At 36.3% G+C, this 12,518-nt stretch overlaps 2 protein-coding genes across 4 annotated transcripts in view; one reads left to right on the top strand and one right to left on the bottom strand.

Moving 5' to 3' along the window:
• The window catches only part of CTNNA3 (catenin alpha 3), a 2,007,818-nt gene that overhangs the window by 1,120,902 nt on the left and 874,398 nt on the right, over positions 1 to 12,518 (bottom strand). The gene's annotated exons all lie outside the window — the stretch shown is intronic.
• LRRTM3 (leucine rich repeat transmembrane neuronal 3) overlaps positions 1 to 12,518 on the top strand; it is a 160,493-nt gene that overhangs the window by 3,351 nt on the left and 144,624 nt on the right. The window lies entirely within an intron of this gene.

The following is a 12,518-nucleotide window of genomic DNA, read 5'->3' as shown; positions in this document are numbered from 1 at the left end:
CCCTAATGTAGTGAGTGGAATCTCTAGCTCTGTCTGTTCTTCTGTCTGGGATTTGTCCGGCTGTCCTGTTGTGTTCCATTATGTGCCCTGCACGTACTAGCCCCCTGATGACTGACACTTCATTCAGAGGTATAAAGAGAACACATTCCAAGACATGCTTTCCACCAAAAGCTTCATTGAAAAGAATGATTTTGATAACACCTTAATAAATGTATAAAATAAATCTTAAAGGAAAAAAGACCAAGCCTATGGCAGTTGTCTTTTGCTTTTCTACTGCTGAAGTTATAGTACCCTTATGTTCATCTGTACTGTGAACTCATCCATCTGTATGATTCTGTACAGACCCTGTTGGCAATCTGCAAGCTGCATGCATGTTTTTCTGTTGTAGGTGAAAGTTTATTGACTGCAGCACAAATATCAGACCTTCTGTATTTAAGTGACTTTGACCACACTTCATTAAGATTTTAGAAAAACGTCTATGGTCTGTATTGTATCCTCTCATCCTCCAAAATGAACAATCCTGTTGCAGGAGCAAAAATCAGGAATTGAAACATTGAGTCTGTTTCATTTATTTGGCTTGCCAAGCCCCACATCTTTAACCACATCCCTGTTCTTTCAAAACAAAAATCACTGCAGCAAAAAAGAAAAAGTGAATGGCTATTTTTTTAACCAGCATTTTTATATAGTTTGAAGGCTTTTCATATGCTGACAGGAAAAATCTAGGCAAGTCATCATGAAATATAATTGCAAGGAAGCCAGATTATAAAAAATCATACTTTTATAAGCAATAAAGGAAAGGGGACATTTAGAATGGATTTCTCAAGGTACTTTGATTTTGATTAAATCTTAAAAGAGATGCCAGTTCAGAAAAGCATCATAGCTGTGATATATTTACCCATGAATAATTGTTGAATGTATATTTATTAATGGTAAATAGTCACAGATTCCCAGTTGATTAATAATGCAGATACTTCCTTACAGTACTATGAACTGGATGACTGAGCCTACTGTGATGTTTTTCACTGAAGTTGTAATTTTTCATTTTTCATAAAATGTCAGTAAATATATCTTCCATCTCAAAAAGAAAATTTCTTTGATCAGCCTCACTTTTATCTGTACTGAAGATGATTGTATTAATTAAATGCAGTGTTAAAGTGAAAAAGCCAATTTCTATTCTTTGACTTGACCTTCTGCCTCATTTGTCATGGATACCGAATAAACTTAGGCAGGGCATATCTATACTTATATTTTTGAATTCTTACAATTCTCATTGTTGTGACCCTACTGGCATATATAAAATACGTTTGTTGTATTGAAAGTGTTTCTAAAATTCAAAGCCACTTCATGTATAAGATTAAGTGAATGACCAACATTTTGCAGGCTGGTCATTTTTTAGTGCCTAACTTAATTTATAAATTTAATAATAGAACCAAAATAAAATTCCTTAGATTATAAAAGTTATTTTGATTCAGGACATGAATTCTTTCTAAAAAAAGACCCCCCCCCCCAACTTTGGGAATGAAGCTTCTCTATTGCTCAGGATCTTCTGATCACAAATATAGAATTCTTGTAGTTAGACAATAACTAGTTCGCCATCATAAATTTGACAAAGCCAACTGGTCAGTGCTCTTCTGTTCAAAAGTTGTTGTCTTCATCCCCACCCCATAGCACCTTCTGGACTACACACTGTAAGTCTATTTTCATTAAGTATTTCTACCTCATGGCATAGTAGAGAAATATCATTGGTATTCCATTTTCTTTCCAAATTTACATGAAGTACCTGACTTCCCTCAAAGGTGACAACGGTTAAATAAACAGCCTGACCTATTGAACTACACAACACAGATGCATCGATGCAGAATGGATTCAGTCAATACTTTGAATGCTTTACCAGAGAGAAAAGAAACGCAATTTAGTCACTGAACTACATGGGGTTTTTTTCACCCATTTTTATGAGCCCCAGTACACATAGGGCTACTGCAGTTCGGCTTTAATAGTCCCAGTGCTACAGTCTTCTAAGCAATACTTACGCAAGATATATTCCTTTTAAATGAGTTTATATTTTCCAAGAATGTTGACATTACATTTTTTTCAAAGAATTTAAACCATTTTTTACTTGATTTGGTGAGTCAACTAAGTAGACAGGCAATAAACTGTATTTCTGTGGAGCAGCAGTGACCTCCAGTGGCTGGTTAGACTAACCACAGCTATTCATACGCCTCTTTGGTTTTTCTAATCCTGAATCCTTATGTAAACATGATTAACAACATATATTTTTCCATCTGTGAGTCAGACTTGGATTGTATTTAATTCATCTCCCTGGGAAATATATAGTGCGGTTTTTTAATGTTATATTTTGCATATGGACCTATTTAGTAATTAGTCCAGACAGAGGCCATGGAAAAGACACTGGGAGTTAGAAGTAAGTGTCCATAGATGAAGAACAAGTAATAATGTAGTAAGAATAGATAAGAAATAGTTTAAAGTATTTATACTCATCAATGTTGGCCAGATATTCTGAAATTTTCATTAAAGGGGTTAGTATTTTCCATAGGTAGGATTCCAAAATATAATGTAATTTCAATTGGGGAAGACAAATTTCAATATTAATATTGAAGAATCAGCATCAGTGATTTACCAGTCAGTAGGAATGTCTGAGCTATCAGGTAAGGGAGGCCTCCCTCTCCGCTCTAGAACCCTCCAGTTTCTTGATCATGCCAGTGACCTGTGCTTTGCCCCAGTGCTCTCCCCAACCCTCCCCATTCTCAGCCAGCTGAACGCTGGTTCTATTAGGCTCTCTGACAATGATGTTATAGTCTAAGAGGTGATGATTCATAGATAATGAAATTATGCTCTCCTTCTGGGGAAGGATAATGCAGAGTCAGATTCATAGATTTGGCAAGGGATTTTAGGATGTTGTAGGTACATGAAATATCCTCTCTTCCCTTGACATTTACCAAGAAGAGAACTTAAATAGTTTTTTTAATGTGTGGATTAGACTAGCATCAGAAACAAGCATCCAGCCATGAAGCCTAAGACAAAATGAGCTCCAGATATGACAAATAAGAATTGAGCCATGAGAAATGAAAAACTCCGAAACTGTGTTCTTTCTTCTATTCCCTTTTCCCTGGATTCTCATTGGTATCTGGACCTGTAGCAAACCCATGGAGTTTTTCTGTACTTGCACTCTCTTACCTACCTACATTAAAAATCAGACACAGTTAGAAGAAACATGAACAATAATATCAGTAAATGTGAATTACAAATGTAAGAGAAACAGAACTGATGGAAGTTAAATAGCTTGTATTAAATGACTCTTGAAAACTAATAAAAAAATAATACAGAGGTGAAAGTGAGTTCACCTAATCTAATTATAACAGCTTACAGAACTGGACCCAAATTTTGCTTAGTCTCCAAAATCATTGGTGAGTTTTACATAGTTGTGTAGAATAAAACAGAAATACTACAGAGAAAATCTACATAAACATAGTTTGCAGTTCTTGTTTATTTGAGGAAAATATCACAGCCATGGATGGTAGAGTATGGGCCCTAGATTCAAGTTTCTTTGACATTTGCTAATCTAATGATTTCAGGCAAATTTCTTAGCTTTTCTGAACTTTAAGTTCCCCATCTGTAAAATGGGCATGTATTATTGACTTCATATGGTTACTGGGAGAACAAAATTTGAGAAGTGCTTTGTTAACTCTCAAATGGCAAAAACCTATTCTTTTCAAAGGGCACCTAGTGAGATATTCAGCTGCTGGTGTTCTGTGTCTGGCCTGGTCAAAAGACATCACTAACCTCTATGTTACAGAAGACCAAATCCATTTTACATTAATACGAATTCTGAGACTTGGCAGCCAGTCTAGAATTTAATTTGTTTTTGACCTTTAGTTTCCATAAAAACACAGTTTTTTCTGCCCCATGTTATCAGAGTCTAGGAGTTTATCAGTAATGATCACAATGTACAATAGACATAAAATAAAGATACCAACCAGAGAATACTAAAGCAAAAGTTTGTCAAAGTAAATAAAAATCTTAATTGTGTCCCAAATCAAGTCATTATAGCAAGGACTTTCAATCAGCATGGGTTAATTGTCGATTCCCTTTTGAGTATTAATATTTTGAGCACTTACTGTCTTTGTACTTTATACATATAACATTTATGGCAAGATGATATCATTATTGCATAAAAAGTAACTGCTCAATACATGTTACAGTGGGATTAGCATACATTCCAGGTATCAATCACATGACATCTACTTTGTTTCCTTTTTCCCCAAAGAAAGACTACAAAATCTTCTCCTAGTATAAAAATTGATATTGACTTATCAATTATTGTCATTGAAAATCACTGGATTAAAAAAAGCATAAAAGTACAAAGGCTTTTTTAATGAGTAACAACATAGTCACTTAAGCAAATGAAATATTATTCTTGGTTGGCCTTTCAGCAAAAAAAAAAAAAAAAATGACCAATGTCAACACAAATCTCTCTCCACTGGATGTAGCTTGACTTATCAAATGTGCTATACATGTATTTCCAAAATTCTTATAATTTAAGTAGACAAACTGTTCCTCTTTGACAGCTAAGTTTCTATGAAACCTCTGAAGAACAGAGATAAGATGGTGGTTTTTCAGAGGAAAAAAAGTTTTTTGTGAATTTTATGCTGGATCATTGGTGGATGTTCTTGTGTTAGGTCTCCTGAACATGTGAGAAGAATTCCAGGGACACCAACTCTGAGCCGCTGTGTAAGACCAAGCAGAGGCAATCTATTTTACAACTGACAAAACGCATATGCAATAATAATCTATCTTATTGAAGAAAGAGTAAAAGAGCTTCTATCTTATCCTCGCCAGCAAATGTAATGAAAATTGATAACTTTCTTGACAATTCTCAATATTTTCTTTTTATTTTTCAGGGGCTCCCAGTCCCCACTCCCCAAGAAGGAATTTCCTTTATACCTTTCTCCTACCCTTAAGTTGTTCCCTACTTCACACACACGCAAAAATTGTTTTATATCACCAAAAAAAGTCTTCCCTCATATAAACCAACACAATTTGGTCCTCTCACTCAAAAGAGTAAGTCTATCTCTAATTTAGAAAAAAAAATAGACTATAAAACAAAATTTAAGTCTGGCTGACCCTCTCCCTTTCCTCTACAGCCTACAAATCACCTCTTCAGTATCTCTGATTTTCAACAGAAAAAGAAGAAATATAGTTGGATCGCGGGTTAGCAAAGTACTGAAGCCTACTATTTTCCTTCTTAATTAACTCCTAGTAAACAAAATATAGGACTTTATATATGGAAGTGTCCAACTACATTTCACCAACTTAACACTCATACCAACAATCAGAATTTTGTCTTCTCAGGGGTAAAATGTAAATTTGGGGGTCCTCACATATAAAATGATAAGGCAAATACTACATTTAGCAAAGGCAATTTCTGTTAAAGCTTCAGCATACCAATTACATCTATCCAGGGTATAAAATACATATTGTCACTAAAAAGCAAAGGACTTCAATTAAATATAAATCCTTATTCAGCACTCTTGGGGCTCAAACTTATTAATGAAGTAAGGGTAAAAAGAAAATGTGGTATTCAGGGCTTCAACTGGATGGTCCCCACATGTAGCTAAAAACTGCTTCTTATCATTAATATTGATCTGTTATACACTCTGAAAGAAGGAATATACTTACCCGTTCTCCATTTGAAGCAATCAACCAGAATCTCACAAGAATATTTAAAGGAAACTTGTAGAGTATATCATGTTGACACTGAAGTAGTAGAGAGACTTTAAAATCTCTAATACACCTGTGATAAGATCACAACAGTGAACCGTCTCTAAGGAGTTTAAAAACTAACCACTTTAGGATCAGTGTTGGCTTGTATTCACTGACTTATGAAAGGGGCTTTGCACAATTTGTACAAAATTTTATTTATTTTTTTAAAGATTTTATTCATTTATTTGAGAGGGAGAGAGAGAGAGAGAGAAAGAAGGAGAGGGAGAAGCATACTCCCCGCTGAGCAGGGAGCCTGATGCGGGGCTCCATCCCAGGACTCTGAGATCATGACCTGAGCCGAAGGCAGACACTTAACCAACTGAGCCACCCAGGCGCCCTGTACAAAATTTTAAAGTGAAAAGGCATAACTATTTGGTTGGGGTACTGCCATTCATCCAATGGAAGGTTAGGTAACATCACTGAATGATGGCTAAATAGAATAATTAATGATCTGTAAATAAAGGCCATATTACATAAGTATACTGTGTTTTAAGTCTGGCTGACCAAGTTAGGCATGTTATAAATGCTTAGAAAGAAAATTCATATCCATCCTATAAGGTGATAATTCATGTTTCATCACAAAGTGTGTGTATTTTTGTATAATTAAGTCCTTGTGTGCCAGGAGTGGGTACGTAGGGTTTTTTGTCTGTTTGTTTTCAATGTAAGAAGAAATTTTCCTAAAATTTTCATCCATTAATCCTATATCTTGTCCCTTCTTTATAGGACTGCCCTAAAATAATTCATACCCCACCCACACAGGCTTCTCAAGCCCAGTTATATATCCCAGTTGCTATCTGGAAATGATATCCAGTGATTTACCATTAGGATATCCCTCTACTAGGTAAATTCTAATCTGCCAGCAACATATTCTTCCAGCCTGTGGCACCCATTCCAGCCATCTCATGTCATTAAAAGGCAGCATGCACTTAGTTCTATGGACTTTTACAGGGAGGATTGAGTAGTAAAATGTAAAAATCTGCATATATTTTTACGGGCTTCACATTGTTTTTTTTTTAAGGTCTAACACACAGAGATGTCTGGGGTCTTTATTAGTTTACACTAAAATGCAAAAGCATTAAGCTAGCTGTCAATTAAAGAGAAAAGGTCAAGATAGATCTAAAAAAAAAAAAAAAAAAGATAGGGTCCAAAGCTCATACTATATCTTGCTTCATCTTAAAAATAATCGTAAGTGATGAGCATCCTGTATTTTGCTTTCATGACATCTGATTTACTCTCCAAGTTTACCATCATATTCTTAAATTTAAGCTTCACATTCCTTCTACTTTTCCATTTCTAGCAGAGAGGTTTCTTTTGTTTGTTTTTTGATTGTTTGGTTTGGTTTGGTTTTCTGCCTACAGATCATTTCCCAGTCCAAGTGTACCACTTTGCCTGCTTTTCTAGAGTACCCACTCAAATTTTGATCTGAGCAGAAAGTCACAGAGTAATTTATCAGTTTTATGGTTGGATCAATCAGACAAACAGACTGAATTTGTCTCTACAGTACAATCTAGTCAAGTCTAGGGTATCTGTCTTCTGTCTTCCCATTCTCCCACTCCCATGCCTTGTCTCCTTTTAGAAGGATTATCCACACCATAATTCCTCCATCCAATGCTACCCAAGGCTCTTTCAGTTCCTTATTCCTTACCAAATATCTATTCCTAGATCTAGACCAGTATTATTGTCCCTTCTGAGGGCACTTACATTTAAATAGGGATAAAAACCTTTAGCTAAAGGTGAGAGAGTCATATAATAAGATCAGGCATAACCATCAGGGTTGGGGAAAGTACTTCTGGGGGCAAAAGGCTTTTTTGCAAGCACCTCTGAAATCATCCTGTATAAATACCTCTGTATTTTTCTCAAAGACGAGGTTGGGCCTTACCAAAAACCAAGGTAGAGCAAATATTCCAGGTTTCATTCAGTAAATTATAATTTGAGAAATATCTTCAGTAAATTGCCATTATACACAGACTTAGTATTTCTCCACTGACAAACAATATGATATACTAGAAACAACTTGGGTTATGGATCCAGGAAGAACTAGTTGGATTCTGGTTCTGAGATTTAATAACTGCAAAATCTTGAGCCTTAGCTTCTTCATCTTAAAAAAAAAAAATGTGTAAAACAACATAATCTTCACCTGATTATTACAAGAGAACAAAGAATCAGCATTTCTTGAATATTTTTATGTACTCTATTTTGGCACACTGCATGTATTATTTAACTTAATCCTAATAAAGATCTTATTTGAGGGGGCGCCTGGGTGGCTCAGTTGGTTAAACCGCTGCCTTCAGCTCAGGTCATGATTCCAGAGTCCTGGGATCAAGCCCCACATCAGGCTCCCTGCTCATGCAGGAAGCCTGCTTCTCCCCTCTGCCTGCCACTCCCCCTGCTTGTGCTCTCTCTCTCTCTCTCTCTCTCTCTCTCTCTCTCTCTCTCTCGCTATCTCTCTCTGTGTCGAATAAATAAAAAATCTTTAAAAAAATAGAATAGACAGAATTAAAAAAAAGATCTTATTTGATTAAGTGAGATGACATAGGTAAAATCACTTGGTGCACAGTGTGGCATGGAACAGTAACCTCCTCTTTCCCTTCATTAGCTCTACCTGCCAAGAAGTTCAAGTGCCATAGTATGCTTTAACAGTTGCATTCCACTGTCTATTTTTATATGGAATAAGAGAAACCTGGCAGACTTTCAAGAATTAGGATCTAAATTGCTCAGGGGCATCTAAGTACATGGTTAATACTACTGAGTGAGGTAGTATATAAAACCAATATCCTGGGGCGCCTGGGTGGCTCAGTCGTTGGGCATCTGCCTTCGGCTCAGGTCATGATCCCAGGGTCCTGGGATCGAGTCCCACATCGGGCTCCCTGCTCCGCGGGAAGCCTGCTTCTCCCTCTCCCACTCCCCCTGCTTGTGTTCCTGCTCTTGCTGTCTCTCTCTGTCAAATAAATAAATAAAATCTTAAAAAAAAAAAAAAACAATATCCTAAATCTCCCAACAAAGCCCAATGCACGTCTACCTTTATTTCCATTCCATTTCCCATGTTTTAGCACTGGCCAATTCTTGAAGTAGCATGCACTCTTTTACCTCTGTGCTCTTGCTCAAGCTATTTCCTTCATGAGGAATGACTTTCTCCCCTTCCAAGTCCTCCTGTCAATCTCTGAGCCTTTCTACAACAGATCCAATTCAAATCCCACTCATTTTAGAAGTCTTCTTAATCTTGCCCTTCCCTGCTTAACATGGTATTCTGTATCCCTGTTAGAGACAACATCACCAGTTGTCTTGTGGTAGTTATTAATGTGTCTGTATACCCTTTTTGAGGAAATGAACTATTTTCTTTACTCTTCTTTCTCCCACCAGTCGTGATTGGTATAGTCTTTTATTCATGATAGATGTCTGTTGAATTGATTTTCTAGTAATTCTGATAAGGTTATTGTCATATTTATTTATATAGTCTACATATATATTCTGTTTTTATTTAATACATACATTTTCATATATGCAGCCTTCTCATTTATCATTTAACTGGTTTCAAAAATTCTTACATAAGCATAGTTTTTAAGAATCATCTTCTGATTTAAACTGCATCTATGTTGTGAATAATCTACCAATGATTTTCCTTTGATAGTTACCAAGGATATGAACAATTTAAGTGGTATGTTAAAGTGACTAAGAGCTAAAAAATATTGTGAGACAAAGATATAATATTTGATTCTAAATACAAATACATCTTGGTTTTAGTGGAGGCTGCGTAGTCAGCTTTTTTTGTAAAAGCCATATATTTGTGACCTCTCTTTGTCCATGCCTCCTGGGAAAGATCCTTTTCTCATTAGGTTGGATGTCTGCTCATCCTGTCCACAGTTCCACAAAGCTTCTGCCTTAAATACATTCCAGGGCCTCTCCTCTATCACCAAACCAAGGGCCACCCTACACTATCACAGAGAGGAGGTCAGAGGTCTTTGGGCTTTCTGACTATGTACATTTTCAAAGTAACTATTCTACTGGAGGCTTCAAACATCAAATACTCAGAAGTAAGAATTAGTGATGTTCATTCTTTTTTTATCTCTTGAACACTGATTATGCAGAGGGCAGATTTTTTTTTTTTTTTAGTTTTTGATGTAGTGTTCCATGATTCATTGTTTGTACATAACACCCAGTGCTCCATGCAGTACGTGCCCTCCTTAATACCCATCACCAGGCTAACCCATCCTCCCACCCCCTCCCCTCTAGAACCCTCAGTGTGTTTCTCAGAGTCCATAGTCTCAGACGGCAGATTTGATCACATAGGACTGAGGCATCTGCACTTTGCTGGGTCTCTGCTCTCCTTTCTGTTCATCTTCTTCCTTTTCACTGAATTTCATTTCTCTCATCTCCACTTGAAATTTCTTTCAATTCTTCCCTCTACTCAACTTTTATTTGTAAGTCAATCTATACTACTTAATTATGCACCTTCTAAAAAGGTGCTTTAGAAAAAGTATTTTCTAAAAAGAAAATACTAGTGATTTTTATCTCTTAGAAAAAGAGTAATTAAAATGACACAGTCTAATAATTTCATTTAAAGGAGAGTCAAAAACTGATCTTTATTCGACAGCTTTGTTTAGTTCTATAAATGAAGAACTGTAATTTTGTAAATAGTTTAATTTCAGAAATAGAAATGACATTCCTCCCTAATTATTTTTAAGTCACATTTTAATTATGATTTGTAAGGCAGGGCAGATTTGTAAAACATCCTAATATTCCTTTTCATGTGAGGTGTTGTTCAGGCTCTGGACCACAGTAATCTCTGCCATTAATGGAGCAGGTTCATTTTTGGAACATATGTTAAAGAGAATTGAAATGAAACCTTTATTTAGTCATAAAAACTTGTAGCTGTGAGGATTTTTGAGAACCCTGCAGTCCATTTTCTTACCTTCTATTTGAAATTCCAAGGTAATTTAATCATACTTTTAACAATCTTTCAAGAACTGCATTTCTTAGTTCTCTTAGTTATCCATTCCAGGATTTCACTGACAAATATCGCATCATTTTTCTCTCTCTAACGGATATCCCTCTTGCTTAAGATATGTATACAGTGGTTACTTATATTTTAAAACAAATTTTTTTTTGTTCCCATTCTTATTAAAGAGGAAGTAGTATAAGAAGTGGTTGGATTTTGTTTTTGTTTTTAATTTTCAGGACTGGAATCTGCTTGGTCTAGCTCAGATAGAGGGTCCTGAGCTCCCTGGCACATAATTTGAAAAGATGAAAAACCACTGTTGTGAAATTAGCACTAATCTACTTTAGATTCGCAAAATTCCGCATAGAGTGACAGCAGAATGAAACGAACCCAGTGCTTAACTAACCATAACCAACTATACAGGCTAGACGTCTCCAGTAGGAGGTATTCAGCAGTTTTCAATACCAGGCTCACAAATTATATTTCCAGAGGTCAAATTTGCACGTAACTCTTTGAACCACGACTATCTTCTCATATTCAACTCAGTTTTCACACCCAGCAGTGTGTTGTGCAGAAATAATCAATGGTTAAATTATTCCCATTTTGTTGGCTCAGCTCACAGTAGCCCACTGATTAGTTTAAAAAAAAAAACTATTTGATCTTCAATTTGTATTTCAACTGTACCCAAGTGCAGATGCCATCTCTGGTAATATGACAAAACAGATTTAGGTTTATAAATGTTTCTGTGTGCTCCAATAACAGCACGCATCCGGCAGTAACTATATTGTAGCTCAAAGTGTTGTAAAAAAATACAACTGAGTTTGCTAGAGAATCATTTTAGAGTTAATTAAACCTTCTCCACCTGTAATTTAAGAAAAAAGAAAAAGCCCAACACTCTTAAAGACCATGGGGGAAAGGCAGTTTAAGAAATAGAAGTCCTCTGTTTATCCAGGGAGGTACTTTACAAGGCAGACAGCTACACCACAGTAGAGAGACAACATTTCCTCAGCTGATTTGGTTAATTAAAATGCACAGTTACAACAGGCTTTCTTAGAGCCTGCAGCTGAATGACTGAAGTCTCCATTTTACTCCAGTGTCACACAGAACGTGAAGAGGCAAACATGCTGCCCAAACACAATTTGACTCACTAAAATCCAGCACTCTAAACATGAAATACATTTCTCAGGCACATTTTAAAAAGATGTATTATCAAGATTTACGGCCTAAGGATAGAAATAATTTGCAGCTAGGCAGGGCCAGGGGAATATCCTAGGTTCCTCGCAAAGTAGTTTTAAGTGAGATTTACGAATAAATCTTAAGGGTAGAGTCCGCTTTCAATGCAGAAATCTTCAACTCTTTCCTTCCAAATGTGTGGAATTTGAATCTGACAAACAACCAGTCTGTTGCCAGAATTTATGAGTGATATGAAAAATCAAAGGCCACAAAAGCTATTTGTCAAATAAACTGCAGAACGCAGTATCAGTCTGCAGGGCTCATTTGCAGAACTCATGATGAGCATGGGAGGAGGGGATGCTAACAGCTGCAGTCTTGACCGCACTACCCGTGCCAGCCAGCATTCAAGCTGCATGAGCTGAGAGTGGCTGAATGAGGGGGCAGACAAATGGGGAAAAAAAGACAGAAGAGGTTCTTATACCTAAGTTCTTATTAAATCATGACATCAGTGTGCATAGATGAATACCTGCAAAACCATTTTAACTGCAGGTATTCAAGTTAAATCTGTTCATGGAAGACTGCTTTTATTTCCTGGAGTAGGGGAGAGATTACAGACTTTGGATTAGTG

The sequence above is a fragment of the Callorhinus ursinus genome, unplaced genomic scaffold (assembly GCF_003265705.2).
Source record: "Callorhinus ursinus isolate GAN/ISIS: 27379988/994484 unplaced genomic scaffold, GSC_fseal_2.0 scaffold31, whole genome shotgun sequence".
In the NCBI taxonomy this organism is placed as follows: domain Eukaryota; kingdom Metazoa; phylum Chordata; class Mammalia; order Carnivora; family Otariidae; genus Callorhinus; species Callorhinus ursinus.
Note: the sequence above shows the minus strand (reverse complement) of the source record. Positions and strands in the feature narration are given on the sequence as shown.